The sequence below is a fragment of the Mauremys reevesii genome, linkage group 5 (assembly GCF_016161935.1).
Source record: "Mauremys reevesii isolate NIE-2019 linkage group 5, ASM1616193v1, whole genome shotgun sequence".
In the NCBI taxonomy this organism is placed as follows: Eukaryota; Metazoa; Chordata; order Testudines; family Geoemydidae; genus Mauremys; species Mauremys reevesii.
In genome coordinates, this window is record NC_052627.1 from 39,163,186 (window position 1) to 39,185,986 (window position 22,801).

A 22,801-nucleotide genomic window follows, 5' to 3' on the forward strand; every position below is an offset into this window, starting at 1 on the left:
CATGATTTCCCTTTGCAATAGCCATGTTGACTCGTCCCCAACAAAATCGTGTTCATCTGTGTGTCTGATCATTCTGTTCTTTACGGTAGTGTCAACCAGTTTGGCTGGTACTGGTTAGACTTACTGACCTGTAATTGCCAGAGTTGTTTCTAGAGTAACTTTTAAAAATTGATGTTATATTAGTTATTCTCCAGCATCTGGCACAGAAGCTGATTTAAATGATAGGTTACATACCACAGCTAGCAGTTCTGCAATTTCATATTTTAGTTCCTCCAGAACTCTTGGGTAAATACCATCTGGTCCTGATGATTTATTACTATTTAATTTATCAATATTTTCCAAAACCACTTCTATTGACACCTCAATCTGGAACAGTTCCTCAGATTTGTCACCTAAAAAGAATGGCTCAAGTGTGGGAATCTCTCTCATTCTTTGCAGTCAAGATTGATCCAACGATTCATTTAGCTTCTCTGCAATGACTTTATCTTCCTTGAGTGCTTCTATTGCACCTTGATCGTCCAGTGGCCCCACTGATTGGTGGGCTTCCTGCTTCTATCTACTGCATGCATCCCTGTGTTGCTGAGTTCAATATTTCTTTGTTTAGTTTAACGGATTTCTCACACCAGATCAGACTGTTATGATTACGTACAATCTGCTATGTTTTGGATATGCAGAAGCTATAAATGTGCAGATGCTTTTATTGAGTTTAGGTGAACAAGCTCTATTCCTTATTTGAAACTTTCCTGCTCATAGAAACCATATGAAATTCTTGCTTTTTTATCTTTATATTACAAATGTGCCTAGATTTGATGGGACTTTTCAGGGTATATTTTATGTTGCCCTGTTAACAGTTTTTTGAAGTATCCTTCCATCCAATATGCTATATTTGTACATGAAAGAACAGCCCTCGCATGTTTAATATACACCACTGAAATGATTTTTTTTTAAATTGGGAAAGGACTTTCTTGAACATTCCTTTTCAATTATTTGTACATTGGAGGGGCCTAAATATCAGGGGAGGTTTGAGTACTTTTTGTTTGTCTTAGAGGAGGATGGGTGGGAAAAGGTTTTAGAAACCTTGAACTACTGAGTGAATAAACCAGACTGTTTATCAACACCTTCCAGAGAGAAAGCTCTAAAAATATCTTTAAACACCTTTTGGATGTTAAAGGAAAATTCTTTCCTTATTTATGTTACTATTTTGATTTAGTTTTTAAATAAAAAGATTTGTAAATAAGTGATGCCTCATAGAAAGAGTCTGTTACACAATACAACAAAAGAGAATTAGACATGAGAGGCTGAATTATATTTATTACATCGTATTGAGCTTCCAGTCTCTTGTATAAGAAATGTGTCTTGTGAATGCAAAATATTCAGACATTTCTTTAAGTTCCTTTATAAATACACACAGCTGTATGATTGATTAACTATTTGCAACTTCCTCTTGTTTTTAAGGTTCTTTTTATCTTCCTCATTTATTAGCCAGGTTATCTTTACAGCTTTTTATTGCATTTATTATAAATGTATATATGTTCCATCTTTCCATCAGTTCATGCAGGGATTTCATGGTGTTTTACAGTGACTTGTTTGGAATAATATGTAAAAGGTACAAGAGATAAAGAAAAAAAGAAGACATAGTTAATAACATTTCCTGTCTGTAGGTTCCATTGTATCTTATGCCCTAGGGAGATTGATTTAACTGCTGGAGCATATTATTTCATATACAGTTATGGAAAGTTATGCATCATGAAGCAGTAGTATATTACAGATGATATACTAATTAGGTCTTAAAATTATAATATAAATTTAAACTAATTTATGAAAACTATTCAATAGATTTTTTACGCCCTACTACTATTTTAAAGAACATTGTGCTGATCAGTTTTATTAACTTTTAATATGTCAAAGGAGAAGATGTAGGCAAGTTGGCTCACACACAATACTGCTGTGAATTTCAATGTAGGGGGATTGTTTAATATTTCTGCCTTTCAACACAAAAACAGATTTTGCCTTAGAAGTAGTATAGTGGTGACTCTGGGTACGTCTACACTACGGGACTATTCCGAATTTGCATAAACCGGTTTTGTAAAACAGATTTTATAAAATTGATTGCGCGTGGCCACACTAAGCACATTAATTCGGTGGTGTGCGTCCGCGGTCCGAGGCTAGCGTCGGCTTCTGGAGCGTTGCACTGTGGGTAGCTATTCCCTAGCTATCCCATAGTTCCCGCAGCCTCCCCCGCCGCCCCTTGGAACTTCCAGGTTGAGATCCCAGTGCCTGATGGGGCAAAAATCATTGTCGCGGGTGGTTCTGGGTAAATGTCGTTAGTCACTCCTTCCTCTGGGAAAGCAACGGCAGACAAGCATTTCGCGCCTTTTTCCCCTGGATTGCCCTGGCAGATGCCATAGCATGGTCTGACCTAGAACTGCTGTGTTGCTGCCCCATGGCAATCATGGAGCTTGTTTTGCCTTTTGTGACTCTCACCGTATGTGTACTAGATGCCGCTCACAGAGGTGATTCAGCAGCGCTACACAGAAGCATGCTTTTGCTTTTGCATGACAGCAGAGATGGTTACCAGCCATATTGCACCATCCAAACCCTTCCATAAATTGGAACTAAGATGATCATGGCTACCAGTCCTTTTGTACCATTTGCTGCTGTCATAAGTGCCCCTGGCTGCTCTTAGCCAGGGGCGCAAAAGCCAAAATTAGGAATGACTCCCTGAGTCAATCCCTCCTTTTTGGTATCTAAAAATAGAATCAGTCCTGCCTAGAATATAGGCAAGTGTACTAGATAACCACTGTATCATAGAACCAGAGAGCACAGCTGCTCTGTGTCAGATCCTACAGAAGCTATGATCTGTTTGCTATTCACAGGGGGTGCTCCTGTAACAACACCACCTGTTCATTCCGTTCTTACCCCAGCCTTCCTGGGCTACCATACCATTGTCCCCCCACTTGTGTGATGAAGTAATAAAGAATGCAGGAATAAGACATGGTGACTTGTTAGTGAGAAATGAGTGGAAGGCAGCCTCCAGCTGCTATGATAGTCCAGACAGGACATTAAGCTGTGTGTAGGAGAGAAGCCCAGCATCCCTCTGCTAGTCCAGGGGCAACTGAATCTTTTCTTTACACATGAAGGGTGGGGGCTGATGGAGCTCAGCCCCCTGTTGCTATGATGACGATGGTTACCAGCCATATTGCACCATCCACCACCAGAAAAAATTAGGGCCAGGCGCCCTTGATTGACCTGACGGATGCTAGTCAGCATGGTTACTGCCCCATGTGCCAATAGGCTGATGATGAGGACGGTTACCAGTCCTTTTGTACCATCAGCCACCCATGGCAGGGGGGGAGTGATGATGTTGGTGTTGACGGCTGCAGCATCGTGTCTATCTGCAGCATTCAGTAAAGATAGGGTGACATGTAAAAGAGTCAGAGGATTGTTTTCCCTTTCGCTTCTGGGTGTGTGCGGGGGGGGGGGTGAGTAGATTGCCAAGCTATGCCCTGACCCACCGCGGACACTGTGTTTGACCCTAGAAGCATTTGGAGCTCAGCCAAGAATGCAAATACTTTTCGGAGGCTGCAGGAACTGTGGGATAGCTTCAGTCCTCCAGTCCATGAGCGTCCATTTGATTCTTTGGCTTTCCGTTACGCTTGTCATGCTGCAGTGCGCTGAGTCCCTGCTATGGCGTCTGTCTGGAGATTTTTAAAAAAGGATTCTGAATTTCATCTTCTGTAATGGAGCGCTGATAGAACGGATTTGCCTGCCCTTACAGCGATCACATCCGCATGGTCCGTGCTGGAGCTCTTTTTTTATTTTGATTTCGGACTGCATCGCCACCCGTGCTGATCGGAGCTCCATGCTGGGCAAACAGGAAATATTCAAAAGTTCGCGGGGCTTTTCCTGTCTACCTGACCACTGCATCCGAGTTCAGATTGCGGTCCAGAGCGGTCACTAGCTCCCGGAGGCCAATGCCGTCGATCAGCGTCCACACCAACCCTAATCCGATATGTTAATACCGATACTAGCGTTACTCCTCTCGTTAGGGAGGAGTACAGAAACCGGTTTAAAGAGCCATTAAAATCGATATAAGGTGCCTCCTAGTGTGGACGGTTGTGGCGTTAAATCAGTTTTACGCTCCTAAAACCGGTTTAAACGCCTAGTGTAGACCAGGCTTAAGAGCAAGAATGTGGTGTGAAAACCACTGCCCACAGGAGTGGGACTTCAGGAACGCTGCCAAATGGGTCCATTTTATCTGCCTCAGGCACTGTGCCTCTAGGATTGCCAGAGAGACAGGATGGGGAGGTAATATCTTTTACTAGAGAAACTTCTGTTGGTGAAAAAGACAAGCTTTTGAGCTACAGAGAACTCTTCTTCAGGTCTGGGAAAGGTACTCATAGGCCAGGCCTATACTAAAAAATGTAGTGGGCTTAAGTAAGCTGACCTAGCCCCTGGTGTAGACAGTACTAGAATTCTTCCGTCAACCTAACTACCGCCTCTCAGGGAAGTGAATTACGTACGCTGACAGGGGAACCCTTCCTTGTGCAGTAGGTAGTGTCTACACCAGGGGTAGGCAACCTATGGCACGTGTGCCGAACACGGCACACGAGCTGATTTTCAGTGGCACTCACACTGCCAGATCACACACTGAGATCTGGCCACCAGTCCAGGGGGGCTCTGCATTTTAATTTAATTTTAAAAGAAGCTTCTTAAACATTTTAAAACCTTATTTACTTTACATGCAACAATAGTTTAGTTATATATTATAGACTTATGGAAAGAGACCTTCTAAAAATGTTAAAATGTATGACTGGCATGCAAAACCTTAAATGAGAGTAAATAAATGAAGACTCAGCACACCACTTCTGAAAGGTTGCCGATCCCTGGTCTACACTGAAGCAGTAAGGTATCTGTGCTGCTCTGGCATTTTAAATGTAGACATGCCCATAGTGTCACAGCTAAATACATAAGTATTAGCATAAGTAGTTAACACATGTTGTAAGAGATCATTCAAAGTGAAAGACTGTTAACACCTTTGCAGTCATAGGACACTAAAAGAGGGTTTACTGGGTTACAGATTGTTGTAATAGGCCATAGTCTTTATTAAGACCAGGATTTTTAGTGTCTAACAAAGCTATGAATTTGAACTCCTGGGCTTTTGAAGGTGTTGTGCAGGTTTCCTTTGAGGATGGGGACTGAGAGATCAGATGTGGAGTGATTTGTTTTGTGAAAAGTGTTCATAGGTGATACAATTTTTTTGTCTTTTATCATTTTTCTGTGAGAGTTCATTCAAGAACACAGTGATTCTCTGGTTTCACCCACATAGTTGTTATGGAGGCATTTAGTGCACTGGCTGAGGAACACCACGTGTTGTGATAGGCATCAGTAGAACCTTTGGATCTTGAAAGGTGTATTCTGGGGGTATTGACATATCTCCACTACCATGATTATCAACAGGTTTCGCATCCGTTGTTATGGTAGGGTCTGGCTGCTTTGAGTTGGACTGAGTCCTGTTCTGTGGGGAGTTTGCTTCTGATACCGAGTTTGGTGAGGAGGGGGGGATTGTTTGAAGCCCAGAAGAGGGGGTTGAGAAAAGATTTCTTTCAGGATGTGGTCCCTAACAAGTCTGAGTTGTAATTGTTTAATTATACCTTTCAGTATGGGGAGGTAGGTGACAGCTGGGGCGGAGGGGTGCAGTCAGAGAGCTTTTTCCCCAATATTGAAGCAGGTTCTCTTGTTCCATGATGCAATCTACTTCTCTGGTGGAGTGTCCTTGTTTGGTGAAAGCAGTTTTAAGTGTGTTAAGATGTATATCCCAAGCTTTGTCCTTGGGCCATGGTATCTGAGTGCCTAGCGGTAGGTAACGGATTTCTTGGTGTGTTTGGTGATTACTGGATCTGTGAAGTTAAGTGCAGTGATCTGTGGGTTTCTTGTATATAGGTGTTTGTATGGTTCCATTGTTGAAGCTGACTGTGGTGTCCAGGAAGTTGATGCTGGTGTGGGAGTGTTCCAGAATGTTTAATGGATGGGCTAGTAATTGTTGAAGTTGTCATAGAAATATATGTGGGAATTTGTCATCTGTCCATCGGATGAAAATATCAACATATCTCAGGTATATCACTGGTTTCATGGTACATTTGTCCAGAAATAATTCTTCAAGTTGGCCCATGAAGTGGTTGGCATACTGAGGAGCCATCCTAGTACTCATGAGTGTTCTCATAGTTGGGACCAATGCTTGTTGTTGAATATAAAGTTATGGGTGAGGATGAAATGGTTGAGTATGGTGATGCGCTTAGAGGGTGGATATCTGAATGTTGTCCATTGTCTTGCCTTGTAGATATTTGAGGCAGGCAGTGGCTGGCATTGTGGGGGATGTTGGTTTATAGGGAGGTGACATCCATAGTGGCAAGGATGGCTAGCTTTGCCAGGGAGTATGAAACACAGTGGGCTTTTTAAAAGGGTACAGTATGAACAACCCTCTCACTAAATATGGAAATGGTTGTATGACCTTGACCCCAGCTTGGTCCCTTCCCCTCCCCCTTGGAGAGGTTATTGCTGTTCTTGGCAATTGCCTTGGGTGGTCCTGGCTCTCAGAAAATACAAGAGTTGGGTTTGTGATTAGCACCTGTACAGAGCTGTAAGGTGGGGATGCTTTTTGTATCCTTTATTCCTGTTGTGCACCTGTGTAGTGCTAGTCACAACCAAGGCTGTTGTATCGATCTCATGAAATATTTAATATTTAAAAGGTGTTGTTTATGCAGATTATGCACTGTAACATAGAATCGACAGGGTTGCCTTGTTATAACTAGATGATGTTATGCAGATTATGCACTGTAACATAGAATCGACATGGGTTGACCTTGTATGGATGTACATACAAAGAAAATACCACAGTTTTCTATGACAGTCCTGCTCAAAGGATGGCTAGAATCCCACTGGGGCACACCGTTCTTGCTTTATGCTAGCTTGCCTGGGGTGACAGCTGTCTAAAAGGGTGTGGGGAGGATTGACTCCTTGAACTGGTGGAGATGGTACTACCTAATATGGAGCAGGGGATATGCAGCCAGTGTTTTAGCTGAAAACCAATACAGTTTTTATATAAATTGTTTGTGTCCTGTGAAGAGAAACATTTATAGAGGTGAATGGAAGGAAAATCTGCTTTCAAATAAAGATGATCTGTTAAGTGCTGGAATAACTTCTGCAGGCTCATGGCCAGGGAGAGAGATGACCAACACCAGACAGAAAGGAATGCAGCATGGAAGGCAGGAAGCTCATTTACATTAATTACCTTAAGTAGTGTCTCATTTCTCTGCCACCAAACATTTATTTTTCCCTTCTGGCTTGTTCAGTGAACCTTTTTTCCTGGATGGACTGGTCTAGCATGGATCAGTATACTCTGCCTTCTGGGCTTGTACACCAGGTCATTTATTTTGAATAGAAGCCTTTACTTAATAAGATTAGAGAGATGGAGAGAAAGGAAGTTGCTGATTATGTGCAACACCTCCTTCACATACACATGCACACTACTATTAAAATGTAAATAATATATTGTGACTCTAAGAGCTGACATACAGAAGTATTATAGAAAAGAAATATGATTCCCTTTTTATATCTATATGAAAATGAACTCTGAGAGGATCATCACGTATTACATGTAACATGAGGGATTTGTTACATGCGTAGTAATTTGTTGCCATTCTGTAGATGTATTCATATGCAGAGGAGAAAACTGTTATAGTCTCGTTATTTTCTCCCCGCAGAGGCCAAACCACTCTGTCAATTTAAGGGGGTGGGCGGGAATAATGCCCTCCCTATCTGTGTCCTTGTTAAGTGACTGCTGCTTTGCTTACCTATGCTCTAAGTGTTGCATTTTAACTGTAGATTATTCAGCGGAGCAATTTACTGCCCTTGTCACCTGTTATGAATGATAAAAGTTGCATAATTGAGCACACAGTTACTGATGGAACCTGCGTAGAAAGATACTGCTTTTGTGACTCTCTTGCCAATTCTAATTTTTCAAGCTATAACAAAACATATAAATCGTGTTTAGCACAGTAAACCTGTGCAGTGAAAGCTGCTGCTTTTTTTTACAGTCCTGCATATTTATTAGTTTCTACTAAATTACAGCAATATGTTTCTTTTTTATTTTCTAATTTCCATCATTTGTCCCAGTGCCATTCTGTATCTTGCTATCTTTAGGCTAGATGAATGCTTTCACTGTTGTGTTTTTGCAAGTCACATCCTCACCCCAGTTCCTGATGGAATTTTATGATTTAAGGGCTATGCTCTTCCAAACTTCAGTAATCATATGTTCCCTCCAGGATGAGCTGGGTAAACTCTCAACCCAACCTCTGCTTTTCATTGGTATTGGTTTGTTTAAGTGGAGGTGACCTTATGCCTATGCTATGTAGAACATCACAGGCCCCACTTATGCAGGGAACCCACACCACATGCACACATCCACTCACTAGCTAGAATGCAATCCTCAATTCACCATCCATGGTCCAATGCCAGATAGCTATGTTAGAGACTGAATCCCTTAGTTGCCCTTCCCTTCTCAGAAAGTTCTGCGTTAGGGATTGCAGTGAATATACATAGGTATGAGGATCTGTTCATAGGCAAGGTGAAGACTGGTGTGGCCATACATAGGTTACTTTGTGTATCTTCCCACAAAATCTAGGTCCTGCACTGATTTGGTGTACCCGTGTGGTCATGAGATCACGTCACTCCAAAATTTATAAAGAAAATTTATTTTAAAAATAAAATTAATTAGATGTAGGCCAAAATAAACTGACACGCTACTCTTCTACATTGCAGTTGCATATGTACAGAGGAATTGTCACCACTTAAGAATCTCTTCCAAAGTTTCAGGAATAGTATTTTAAAAACCAATGACTCTCTCATACTGTGAATAAAAATTTATGTTCAGCCAGCAAAAGAAAGGAAATTAAGAGTTACGGTGCAACTCAGTTTAATGTACCCAGGCAATACAACAGATCTAAAGCATGATTCTAACCTTCTTTCTATGTGTTGTATTCATTGCTTCATATCTCTAAGAAAGCAATATATTATACACATAGAACCATAGTACTCTGCAGAACTGGATGCTTCATCCCTCCACAAATCTATGCTACAAGTTCTGGTTCCTTCAAAATGACAAGTCTACTGTCAAATTCCTGCTGCTGTAGTACAGTGGAATAAAAATACTCCACAAAAGCAAATATAATTAAACTCCAAACACACTTAAAAATGCAAGCAATTAACAGCAAAACATAAAGGCAAATAAAGCCAACATAGTGACTACCTCCTTCCCACCCTTAAGCCTTGTGATCAAGAAGCAGGATCACAGCATGACAAAATGACAGAGCGAATCAGAAAAGGAAAAAAAAAGTCTGTCTTATTTAGATTGCTTTTGAAAATGTTCTTTCATTTGAACAGTTCGGTCTGGGAAAAGTGTCTAACAACATGACTGATTTTCGAAGATGACCCTTACACAACAAAACCACAGGAATGAGAGAATAGCCAATGCCTCCGAGGATTCCAATACACAGTCTTTTGCCAGTTCCAGCCTCTTGTTCTCTGCAGACTTCAAGGCGATCTCTATTTTTTTATTTTACCTTTTTTCTTGTAAAGATAAAAGTATTATCACCCATTCCAAAACCAAATGTTCTGCACACAGTCTTAATAGACTTATGAACCATTTTCCTAAAATACCATTTAGTCATTAGCAGTGTCCTTCTGATACGGCAACACTAATTCACATGCAAGTTTTAGCAATCCTTAGAATGGAAGAGAATCTTAAAGTAAAATTTTGTATAGCAAATTGTTGCAAAAGAGTAGTCACCTTCTGTGTCCTGTCATTACTGCTTGAAAACACTGAAGGCAAAAGTGATGTCCCTGGTATTTTTGCCATTCCAACTCAAGGGTAGTGATTCAAATGCTTTAAGTGAGGCTGACTGCCACTGATCTTAGGTTGCTATTTTGGCAGTTGACGATCAGGACCTCTATAATTTACCCCATATTTCTGCAAACTAGAAAGCTGCTGAATTAAGAATTTTATTAGGTGACTCACCTTGGTTCTCCCTAGGACTCCAATTATATTCTGGTTTTTAATCTTTAATATATTCTTCATCTCATTAATGCTTCAAGAAAACATCTTATCTGTAATAAGCTTGTTGAGGTTATGTGCTATTGCATAGATGCTGTATTTTTCATGCAAGAATCTTGCTGCTCCACAGTTACAATCCAAATCTTTTTGGCTTTTCTTCTTGATTGTTGCCAGTGACTCCTGCAATTTCTCTTGCTCGTGTGCCTTTTTTTTTTCAATATAATGAAATGACTTTCAAGATTCTAGAAACTAGATGCAATCCCTATGTCATATATGCATCTTACAGATACAGAGAGTGTGACATCTGTTACCTGCAAGGAAAGGAATTTGAAAAATAACTTTTTCTCTTTTGATATTTTCTACAGTAAAAATAAGCCTCAACTCCTTCCCTCCCCACCCCCCAAAAAAGGGGGCAACAGTGCTAAAGAAAGAATTCAATAACCACATTCGCCCTTAAATTCCTCTGATTTGGTGCATCCTTTCACTTTCTTGTGTAAAGTTGTGCACCTAAATCCATATTTAGGCACCAAAGGAAGTGGCCTGAATGTCAGAGATGCTGAATACGAGCAGCTCCTGTTGTAGTCAATGGGAGTTTCACATGTTCAGCTCCTCTAAAAATCAGGGTGCTGCTTTAGGATTAATATACATGTAAGAGACGAATTTTGGGCACCTAATTTTGAAAATTTTCATCCTTGACTCTACTCCATAACTTGATCGATGTACCATTTATTCCACGGCCTAATCTATATGCATTGAAGTTGTGGGTTTTAAATCCATATTTGCAAGTTAGGAACCTTTTTAAACATGTGAAAATGAAAAGATTAAATAGGTGAAAACTAAAATAATGCAGCAGGCCTTGAGTAGAGGTGAACTGGAGGAGTTGTCTGAGTGACACCCCGCCCCTCAACCCCTGTGTGGTTCTAATCAGTGTTATGACTCATTCACTTCTATTAAGTTACTACTAAGCAAATACAAGATTGATTTATTAAAATGTTTATAGGTAGTGAGGAGCAGAAACTGAGCTCTTTAAGGGTCTATCTGGTGAAAATGGCTCAAGGCCAAATATTTGGGTCTGAGAAGGCCTCTTTGTGCTGTTCCATCAGCACAAAGGGTATGTATGCCAGATAGATTTGGTCCCCAGGGAATATCCTTTGCAAAATAATGATGCTAGTCACCTCAATTTTGAGGACATCAACAGTCATTGTTTGTACTAATGGGTCTTTAGTACCACTCCCAGTATACACACCCTTCTCCAGTGCCCCACAAATACTTCTTCCCAGTAAAGAACACATCCTCCGGCACCCCTCCAAATACTCTCTCCAGTTCCCCTTCTGCCCCCACACCCCCTCGTAGTGTCATCTTTTTGGGAACCTGATATATGGTAACCCTAAAACATCAGTTATAGATAGGAATTCATCAACACATTCACTCCACAGCACCCACAGAGTGCAGTGAGGTAGCAGCGGCTGGCAGGAGCAGGGCATGCAGCCACCACTGCGCTGACCCCGCAGGGAAGCAGAAGTGACATGACATGACCCCCAGAGGGTTGAGTTTTTTTCAGACCGAATTTGACTCAAACTTGTAGTTTGGGATGGGTTGGATGTTGCTGCATGGCAATGAATCATACTGCTATCAGAGTCCAAGCCCACCTAACCTCCTGAGTCTGAGTTTATGTAGCTAACCTGAGCTGCCACTCATGCAACAATATCCATGTTAAAAGAACAGGAGTTCTTCTGGCACCTTAGAGACTAACAAATTTATTTGAGCATAAGCTTTTGTGGGCTACAGCCCACTTCATCAGATGCATCGAATGGAACATATAGTAAGAAATATATGTTGTTTTTAGCGTGTTAGCTTGAGCTGAGTTAGCACAGATCTGTCTACCCTTGCTGGTAATCAGACTTCCCTGCTGCAGTGTAGACATACCCTTCATGCACAGCAAGCTGGGGTGTAAATTTATAGTGCTCTGTCCTGCCACATATTAATTGGCTGTGTGGTCCTTGCTACTGCGCATTAAAAATTCCATAGTGAAATGTGTTGTTACATCTGGAACTTGTAGTGTGTGGTAGCAAGGTCCACACAGTCAGTCAGTCTATGGCAAGCTAAAGTACTGTACATTCATCCCCTGGCTTGCTAAAACACCATGCAGAAAAGCCCTTAGGCAGAATATAAGTCTACGAATGTCTATAGATTGTAAACACCAAGAATGGAAAGGAATTATTTAGTGTGGTATACCAAGTTATACCAGGAAAACAAAAATTCAGGCTGCAAGTCTGGTAGAAGTTCATTAGAGTGAAATGAATTATCCTGTAGGTTAATTCCCCCATTTAGGTGCATGTATGTTAATTTGAGCCCACAAACATAAAATTCAGTCCATAAACTTATATGTGCAGGTTTGGAAATTGGTCTATATTTGTTTGGTCTTAGATGTTTCTTAAGTCCTTCAGAAATGAATGATCACTAGTTGTTTAAACTAAAAGATAGATACTGTTGATATTTTAACACATTTACGCTTACTTTTTTCTCTCTTCTTAGCACTCTTCCCAAACCCACAAACCTCTTGTTCTACCTCTGGTAATACAATAACTCTCTTGCAGGCTAGTGACCAGATCCCTCGCTCGTGTAAATCCATAGAAAACAGTGGAGCTATATGAATTTTGACTAGCTGAGGATCAGGGCCTAGGATTCTTTTTGACCGTGGTTGCTGTTAGATCATGTCATAAAGGCGTCATACTTGCTCTTTTTTTTCTCTCTCTCTCTTCCTGAATCCCATATACCACTGTTCATATATCTCCATCTATGAGGCATGTGCTGAGCTAGCTGTAGATGCTCAGTAAATGAAATTCAGAGCAGCTGAAAAAGGGAGACCAACTATTCACTTGTTACTCCCTTGTGTTTACCCCACACAAGGTTAATGTGGGCCTGAAAGGGTAATTAATGTACCAGGCAGTCCCTGCAAGAGAGAAAACTAGGCTTAATTGATGATGATGCCAAACTGGGGAGGGATTGACGGTGATTATGAAGTCAGGAAGAGTGTGGCAGAAAGAAGCTGCAGGAAGAGAGTCTGCAATCATTATTGGGGGTATAGAAGAGGTAGGAAGCAGTCAAGGGAGAGAGCAAGGTGTCTGAGGCATTGGACTTTGGCTGCCATCTCCAGGGTCGCTGGGCTGGAACCCAGAGTAGAGGGAGGACCTAGGTTCCCCTACCAGCCACTGAGGAAAGTGGGGTGAAACCCCCTGAAGTAATGGGTTTAAGGACCACAGAGCCTAAAGGCTGACAGAAGACCTGCTGTAAGGTCATTGGACTATAGCTTGGTTGGACTCTCTGTTACCCTGGAAGGTAAAGCATGACCTGGCCAGGAGAGCCAAGTTGCCAGAAGAGAGATCACTGTAGTGACAGTGATCATACAGGGGGCAACCCTACAGGGAGTCAGCCACTATGCCATGCCTGTCCACAAGAAGATGCACCTGTGGTAAGTGGAGCCCTTTACACCCCAGCTGACTGTCATAAACAAAGACTCCCAGCTGTCAGTTCTGACATAGAGCAGTCAGGGAGAAAAGATGGTGGTGGGTAGGCGGGTGAGGTTCTGTGGCCTGTGATGTGCAGGAGGTCAGATTAGGTGATTGTGATGGTCCCTTCTGGCCTTAAAGTCTATGGGCCCATCTGGCCATTGACCAAAGATTCTCCTTGGCAATTAAGAGGGAGGGGGAAAGAACTTCCCTCAGTGGTGATCCCAGTTCTCCAAGATAAAGAGCACAATACTCATCTCTTCTTTTCTGGTTTCACTAACTCAAGCCATAAGACAGGATCATGAGTTGCATAGAGTTTATTAGGGATCAAGATGAGGAATACATTTATACTCATGGAGTAAGAGTGGGTCATACCATCTCCATCCCTTTGTGCACTGGGCCAGCACTACCCTGGGCCAGCTAGCCCATGGCATGACCAGTTTATTCAACCATATGGTGATAAGTATGCCCTTTACACTTGTGTGAACCAGGTTCAAGATTTTTCCACTGAGATTTTGTCTAAACACAAGGGACCGTGTTTTCTTTTGTTTGTACACTGAGCTCCCTAATACATAAAGCCAAGCATAAATGCTGGAATATTGTGCTTGTGTATTAGCCTTTGTCTCACTGGGGAAAATAAAAAAGAACGACCCAAAACTGGTTTTCCTTGACTGTGGCCAATGTTTAGTAAAGCCACAATGTTTAGTGACTACTATTCTTTTTAAGCTGTCTAAATTGAAACTTTTTATACCTTAGAATATAGACTTGAATTTCTCTCAGAGCATGTAATAGCTTTTTACTGTAGTTGTTCTTCAACGGTATCTCTGAACTATGAAAAAAATTGACAATTCAAATGCCTGAAATATTTTATGCCCTGGAAAATAGGTGAGCAAGAAGTATCCATTAACAAACTCTGATTGTTTGTCGCCTTATCTTGTGTAAAGATGCAAACAAATAGAATCTGTAAGACATGATTTATTTTAAATTCTCTGCAGTTGGAAGTGCTAGCTTTTCTCTTTATGGGGACAGTTGAGTTTCAATGTATCTGGTTTCAGGCAGGAAAGAGCCGTCGAGAAAAAGAATGATCATTAGGCACAGATTTCAGACCAAAGTCTGTTCAAAAAGGTGCATCCAGAACTGTGTGCACTTAGTGGATGTGCTTTTAAACCCACATTTCTTTCTTTTTTTGCACAGACCATGGTAGAAAATGTGAGTGCTGAACATTTTTTAAATCCTTAGACTTTTGGACAAGGTGAGCTACTAGGAGGTCAGCAAAGAAATCCACCCATGAACCTATCAGATTGCTGCACAACTGCCACAGCCCAGCAGTTAATAGAACCTGGGGCCCTGTGCCAGGAGTTTAGACCTGTGGATCCAAAGAGTAGTGAATCTTCTAGCCCTTCACAAAACTCAACACACATGCACACGCACACACAGTTCTGCACTTCTAAGGAAACAGGCCCCATGCAGCACAGCACAGCTCAACAATGCACTGCCGGTGTGGAGTATCAACTTCACAGACTGCTCTCAAATAAATGGATCCCATAGCAACTCCATTACATCAAGTGCCTTCCATGCCTGTGGGGGGCAGAAAGTAGCATTTGTTCCCAAATCCTGAAAATTTTGAATAATTCCTCTGCAGCTGGCTCTGGTGCAAGGTAAAACTGGAGGTTGAATTTTGAGATGTATTAAATAGAAAGTAAACATTTTGTTAGAGACTGAGTAATATTAGGAACTTTGGTAGCATTTCTGTGGTGTTTCTGAACTGGGTGGCAATACAGCGCATATATTACAGTGGATTTAATAGCACTGACTTTAATATTTTATTTTTGCAATTAGTATGTACCTTGGTGAACAATATATGAGAGACGGTTAGAACATCAGATGTCTCATGAGGGAAACAGTGGGATATAGATCCTTCACACCTACGTCTCTCTTTGAGTCTGGATTAGTAAGGACGAAAACTTGTTATAATTGTTTGTTCAATGACCCATGAAGACTGAATTATTTGTTTCAATCTGGTTCCTAATGAACATTGTGGTCTGTTCAGTATGCCCTAGAAAACACACTTACAGTTTATCTGTTGCTTATACACAGGGCCAGCTCCAGGCACATTTCCCCCACCCCGCTAGGATATAATCAACATAGGCAAAAATCAAACAGTCACAGCAAAGTGGCCAAGGAGTGAACTCGTATAGAATCTGAACTACTATCTCACTGCAAGACACGGCTCCTGACTGAGGCAGCTCAGGGGTTAGGGGAACTTGCAGTGCAGCTGCCTGAGATGTTCTTGTTCCATGGCTAATACATTTTCAGTTTTGAGCTCTCAGTTCATCACCTTTCACAAGAACTAAAATTAATGGATGTACAATAGCTTTTTAAATGCAAGTTAAAGATGAGAAGTTACTTGGTTTTATGTAGTTTTATTCTGCTTTGGGAGTTCACCTGTGCCTCCCTGCTATTTTATAAGCAGTTGAAGGTTTAGAAAAAAATAAGATCTAATCAGTGTACCCTCTATTGAACTTAAAATCCTGCATGATCAAACCCCAGGGAAAAAATATGATATGCTCCAGCAGGGTGTTTATTAGTTCTGCTATTTTAATTGGCCTGAGTTTTTGACCTTCGATTAAAAGAAATGGAGGGGTTTTCTTTCTATTAACAGCAGAATGATGAAAACATTTAAGATGGACTAGTAATACTCATCCCTTCTATCAAGCCACAGTTTAATCAAGAACTAATAATGAAGAATTCCACATAGAATCCTGAAAACAGCACTGCTAATTGCATGAGTTTATTAAATATAATTGGTGCCAGGTACTTAAAACCTTCTACCTACCTTTCCATAATTAGCTTACTCCCTCTAGCTTTCCCCTTAAGCCCCCAAGAAGAAAGAAGTGGTGCAAGAGGTTAAAGTCAGAAATATTTCTTATGGTTTTTGTTTGTGCAGATGATTCACTGAGATGAAAGCGCACAATATCCCAATAGTGTGCAATCACTTCATCATCAAAATCATTTACTGCATTTGATATAAATGAGGATGCCAATGTGTTTTGAAGATATCACTGAGGATGTCAGTGTATTTTGGTGGAAAATTAGAGGAGCACTTCCAATCTTCAGATCAAATTTTTATATCCTTGTATATCATTTTAACTTTTTTACTACTAGCATCTTAAAAAATATAACCCTGAAATTTAGTGAATTCTTCTCAAAATTTGCAAGCCCTTTCTCAAGTTGGACACTGAAAAACTGAGGCACACAAAATCAGACCTTAATGAAGATTGTAGCATTAACCTCGCTGTGTTATTGAAATGAATGAAAAGACTCTCACTGATGTCAGTGGGCCCTGGATCAGGCTCTTGGTGCTTAGGAAATGCTTTAAAGTCCTCAGATTCACGGACCTGATCAATGGGCCCAGGTTATACCACAACCCCAGTCAACTGGAGTTTTGTATATGCTGCAACTTCAGGATTGGGCCCCTGAGCATGGCCATTAAGAGATTTTAAAAGCACACTTGCTACAGTTCCAAAAACAATATCACTGGCTGAGAACAGCAGCAGTTCTTGAATGGCTGGCACTAGATACTCAATTCCTTTCCCCGAGGAGCTTGTGCATGGCATTTCTGTTTTAAATTTAGCCACTACATTAGCTGGCCAATTGTAATTAAGCATTCTGCTAGCATACAGTACTTTTAAACTATTATATATGAAAAGTGACTTTGCAGACTTATCAACATCTGTGTTTGCTTTTATTTGAAAGCAGGATTTGGAACTAATTGTTTCCTGAAGCTACTATATCTTAAGGAACTGTATTCTCCTCCTTTTGTCTGAAGAATATTCAAAATGTTTTTTTAAAATGTACCCAGTATACCCAAAGCAATTAGTCCTTTTATTGTATACACTATGTGCTTATGGTAATGGGTGTCAAAAAGATCATTTTGGAAATCAAGAAAGAATATACATTGAATTGTAATGAAGTTCCACAAATACATAATTTATCATGAGGGAAACAACTCTGGTCATAAGCAAAATCTATGGAAGTATATTAAAGGATATCATAATGCATATATGAAAAGGTACAAATAACAGAATGTTAAACTATTAAAGGGGGTACTGTCAAGGCTCCATCAAAAATGTCAGCTGCATCAAATTTGGCAAATCACAAGTGCATGCTCACAGGTAATATAACAATTTACATATATAATGTTATTCAACTCCTCCCTCTGGTTCTTATCTCTTTAGTTTTTGTGAGCAGGTAGTGTTGCAAGGAAGAGAGTCTTGCGTTATAGGATGAACTCTAAAAGATTCTTGAGTTCAGGTGGAAGCAATGTCCACAGCCTAAGGTCCTAGCTAGAAGAGGTGGCAAAGAAATAAAATTATTTATATTTTAACCATGTGCATAATAGTAGGACAGCCAACTGTTTCTGATAATGCATAACAAATGCAATGCTAGCAATAGACTAAATAATAATTATTTGTAAATATACAGAGACTTTAATGAACAGGTTATAAAATACACTAGTACTGAATATTGTATTTGTGTAACTCCGCTAATGCAGATAGCCAGAGCACTGCTCATAAAAGCAATCATAATATACAAAACCCCCACCAGATTACCTTGAGTACATGAAACAGCATTTACAAATTAAACTTCAGACTCTACCGTCCTCCCCCTCTCACATTCTCTCTCTCTCTCTCTCTCTCTCTCTCTCTCTCTCAGATACACACAGTAATAGTCCCTGCCATCTGCGGCTATATCTTTTTCAAAAGTTTAGCATTTTGTTTTTAGAACCTTAACGATGAGTAAAATGTCAAGTCACCCAGAAAATAATCATAGGCATGACAACTAAATGTTAGATCAGCTTGTCTGTCTAGAACATAGTTCACAGTAGAGCTGCAGTCACCTGTTTTGGAGATAGCACAAGTAGAGTGCAGATACGCAGAGGTATTGTGGGCATTAGCTGGTAAATCTTCAAAGAGCTATGCAAGATTTTAGCAGCATGACTCCTATTGATTCTAATGATTTTAGCAGCATGACTCCTATTATTTTCATTAATGACTTGGCTAATGGAGTGGAGAGTATGCTTATAAAATTTGTGACCGATCCCAGGCTGGGAGGAGTTGCTAGCACTTTGTAGGACGGGATTAGAATTTAAAATAACCTTCACCAATTGGAGAATTGGTCTGAAATCAACAAGATGAAATTCAATAAAGACAAGTGGCAAAGTACAACACTTGGGAAAGAGAAATCAAATGGACAACTACAAAATAAGGATTAACTGGCTAGGTAGAAACTCTGCTGAAAAGGGGTTTAGAGTGGATCAGAAACTGAATATGAGCCAACAATATGATATAGCTGAGAAAAAGGTTAATATCATACTGAGTTGTATTAACAGGAGTGTCGTATGTAACACATGGGAGATAGTTGTCCTGCTTTATTCAGCACTGGTGAGGCTTCTGCTGGAATACTATGTCCAGTTCTGAGCACCACACATTAGGAAAGATGTGGATAAATTAGAGAGTCCAGAGGAGAGCAACAAAAATAATAAAAGGTTTAGTAAACCTGACCTATCAGAAAAGGTTTAAAAAAATGGGTTTGTTTAATCTTCAGAAAAAAAGATTTGAGGGGGTAGACAATCCTAATAAGTCTTTAAATCTATAAATAAGACTGTTACTAATAGGACCATGATCAATTGTTCATCATGTCCTCTGCAATTGGGACAAGAAGTTAGCAGCAGCAAGAGAGATTTAGAATAAATATTAGGAAAAACGTTTTAATTATTAGAGTAATTAAGTTCTGAAATAGGCTTCCAAGGGTAGTTGTGGAATCCCCATCGCTGGAGGTTTTTAAGAATAGGTTAGACAAATACCTGTCAGGGATGGACTAGGTATACTTGGTTCTGCCATAGCTTCAGGGGCTGAATCAATTGACCACTTCAGGTCCTTTCCAGGTCTCCATTTCTATGATTCTATGTGACCAGGGGCGGCTCCAGACCCCAGCACGCCAAGCGCGTGCTTGGGGCAGCATGCCACGGGGGGCGCTCTGCCGGTTGCCGGGAGGGCGGCAGGCGGCTCCGGTGGACCTCCCGCAGGCGTGCCTGCGGCGAGTCCGCTGGTCCCACGGTTCGGTGGAGCATCCGCAGGCACGCCTGCGGGAGGTCCATCAGAGCCGCGGGACCAGCGACCAGCAGAGCGCCTCCCGCGGCATGCCACCCTGCTTGGGGCGGCGAAATGTCTAGAGCCGCCCCTGTATGTGACTACAAAAAATCTTTCAAAGTTTACTCTCTAAAAAACAAACTCCATTACTTTTGGAGATTAGTACATGTTATTTATGACAGGAAACAATCATGTAGGTTCAACAGCAAAGCACATCTTGTCATGATTTCTGGCCTACATGAAATTCAGCTAAAAGGACTGTTGCCGTCATTGATGCATGAAGGTGATAACTAAAACTGATTCTCTTCTCCCTTCAATATAAATAAAAAACCAGAATCAGGTTATCACAGAGATGACATAGAGTGTGTGTATCTCTCCCACTCTCCCCATTTTCAAATAATTTAAATGGTCATATCAATGATGTAACAACTGTAAAGGTAGAAATGTGCAATGAGGAATTTCTACAAAGCTATATTTCTCTAGCATTTCCACAATTTCTTTTTTCATTTTTTCCTTCTGTTCTTCTGTCATTTAGACACTATGTTGTAAATGATAGGAAGGTAGCTAGACAGTTGCTCAGTAGGATGCAAGATAAAGCCTTTAGCTACAATATCATAATCTTACAATTCAGAAACAGACCCATAGCAATGAACATAACCTAAAGAAGTTGAATATAACCTTGCCAGAGACTATTGTCCACAGAAAATGTTTATGTTGTAGGTGGACTCAGGAAAGAACATTTGAAATTGACGTCATCTTTAGTAAGAGTAAAAGTTACATTAACATTCTGAGATGTTCATTTAGAATTCAGGCTTCACTTTAACCCATCTTTCTGGGGCAGAATCCTTATCTCACTAAATGTGAGTTTTACCCTAAATTTTTCTTTCCCTTATGCTGCAAAAAGAATGCAGTTATCCTATCATCTCTCTCTCTCATTTCTGATGTGCCTATTCCATTGGCATTGAAGCACCTCAATATCACATTTTCTGGAAGGCTTTAAAGTTTATGTAAGACCTTTTCTTCTGGTCTGGGCAGCTGGATGTAATCCAGAAATAATAGGAGCTTATGGCCATGTATGTAAATTTTTTCTGTCAGGCTGAACTCAGCAACCTATCTCTTTCAAAGGTATTCATTATTATCATAATAAGGGTACTACCAGTTTGCTTGCCCCCTGTGTCTTTCCATCTGCGTATCCAGTAACATCTGTTTGCAAAGATCAGTTCCTTCATTGGGTCAAACCTCACCAGCTCAGAGATTATTTTAATAACAAACCCTATGGAGTCTCTACTTTCAACCACTTTAATATCCTTTGCCTTTATTGGTCATTAATTATCTTTAACCTCTTTTCAGCCTGCACTAGAGTTCATGCTGCACAGGCTCTGAAGAAATTGTTCTTTTTGTGCTCTGCCTGAAAACTCTCAATCTGCTCTCAACTATGTTTAATTTTTGTTCCACTTCTCTCATTCTCTTTTTTAGTCCTTTATTCAGAGGACACTGTTCCAGCTTTCCCTTCCAGTGAAGAAAGAGTGATCTTTACGTTATCCATTTTGTTTATTAAAAGCTTCCAACAGTTCTTTGATGTCAGTGTTGCTAGTTCTACTGTGACAAAGAAGGGGATGCCGGGCAGTGGGAAAACAATATGATACCCTTTCAGCTCCAGGTCAAGCTGGACAGCGTGGAACAAAAAAGTGATGTTTCTCAGTGGTTTCAGTTTTGTGTCTGTCTTGCAGCAAAATCTCTGTGCCCTTCGCTGTGTAACATAAGCAATTAGTCTCATAATTAGCAATTAGTAACATAAGCATTAGTCTCAACAACTGAGGAGCAAATTCAGGATATGCCTGACTCTATTCACTGATCATCAGAACTTTTGAAAAAATGTTCTTTTGGTCAAATTCATCCCTTGTTTAAGCAAGCACAGTTGCACTGAAGATAGAGGGCTTCTTATGGCCCTGGGTTTCCACTGTTGTTGTGGAGTTTTTTAATATTGTTTTCTTCTGCTATATTTTATGTGTGTATTTATAAACAATGCTCACTTCTCTTTAGTTTATAAACAAGGAGATCCTTACCAAATGCTTCGATGCTCACATTCTGATGTCTTGAGTATTCTACTTTTAAATAACTTTATTATTTGCACTTCTTAAGAAATTAATAACTAGAAAAGGATATTAAGAAAGGCATGCATATTTAAAATTACAAAGGAGAATGGTAATTAAAATTATTGGCGGAGATTTTCAAAGGCAAAAACGGGAATCAGGGTATTGAATTTCAAGAAAAGTTGGGTGCCTGACTACTTCTGTTCCCTTGAAAATCTCCCCCAGTAATTTTAATTATTCTCTTGTGTGATTTAAAATATATGCACTTTAACATACTTTTCTTATTAAAACTGAATATTACAAGGAGTTACTATACCATTGTTTCCCTTTTAGAGTATCACTGCTTGGGAGACGTCTCCTGAAATAATTTGTAACTCTTGGAATCACTACACATGAAGTTAGTCTAGAAATTTGAAGAGTGAAGATGTCTCTGATAGAATAATAAGAACCCATTTCTTTCAGCATGATAGCTTTTGTTTGTACTAATTTTGTGCAAGTACATTTATGGTGATAGCCAGTATGCTAACTGTCTGAGAAATAAGTGAATCAGACATTGTGGAGTAGATTCCAGTTATTTGATGCAGAATAGGCTTCAGTGTTCATCTCAGTTTTTCTCTTCTTAGAAATTTATTGGCAAAAAAAGTCTAAAATACAATACAATGTTCTGTGTATGTACTCTAATCAACACTTAAGGGAGTCAGTGTTTCCTTGGGAATAGGGCACTGGACTAGAACTCAGGAGACCTGGGTTCAGTTCTGGGCTCTGGTACTGGCCTGCTGAATGAACATCAACAAATCTCTTTCCCTCCCGTGCCTCAGTTTCCCCATCTCTAAAATGGAATTAATGATAATGACTTCTTTTATAAAGTGCTTTGAGAGCTACAGATGTATAAGAGAGAGGTATTATTATTAGGAGGAGGATTCTGATTATAAATTA

General features: G+C 40.3%; 1 protein-coding gene across 3 annotated transcripts in view; it reads left to right on the forward strand.

Moving 5' to 3' along the window:
* Positions 1–22,801, forward strand: part of LOC120406133 (bifunctional heparan sulfate N-deacetylase/N-sulfotransferase 3) — a 107,373-nt gene that overhangs the window by 16,647 nt on the left and 67,925 nt on the right. The gene's annotated exons all lie outside the window — the stretch shown is intronic.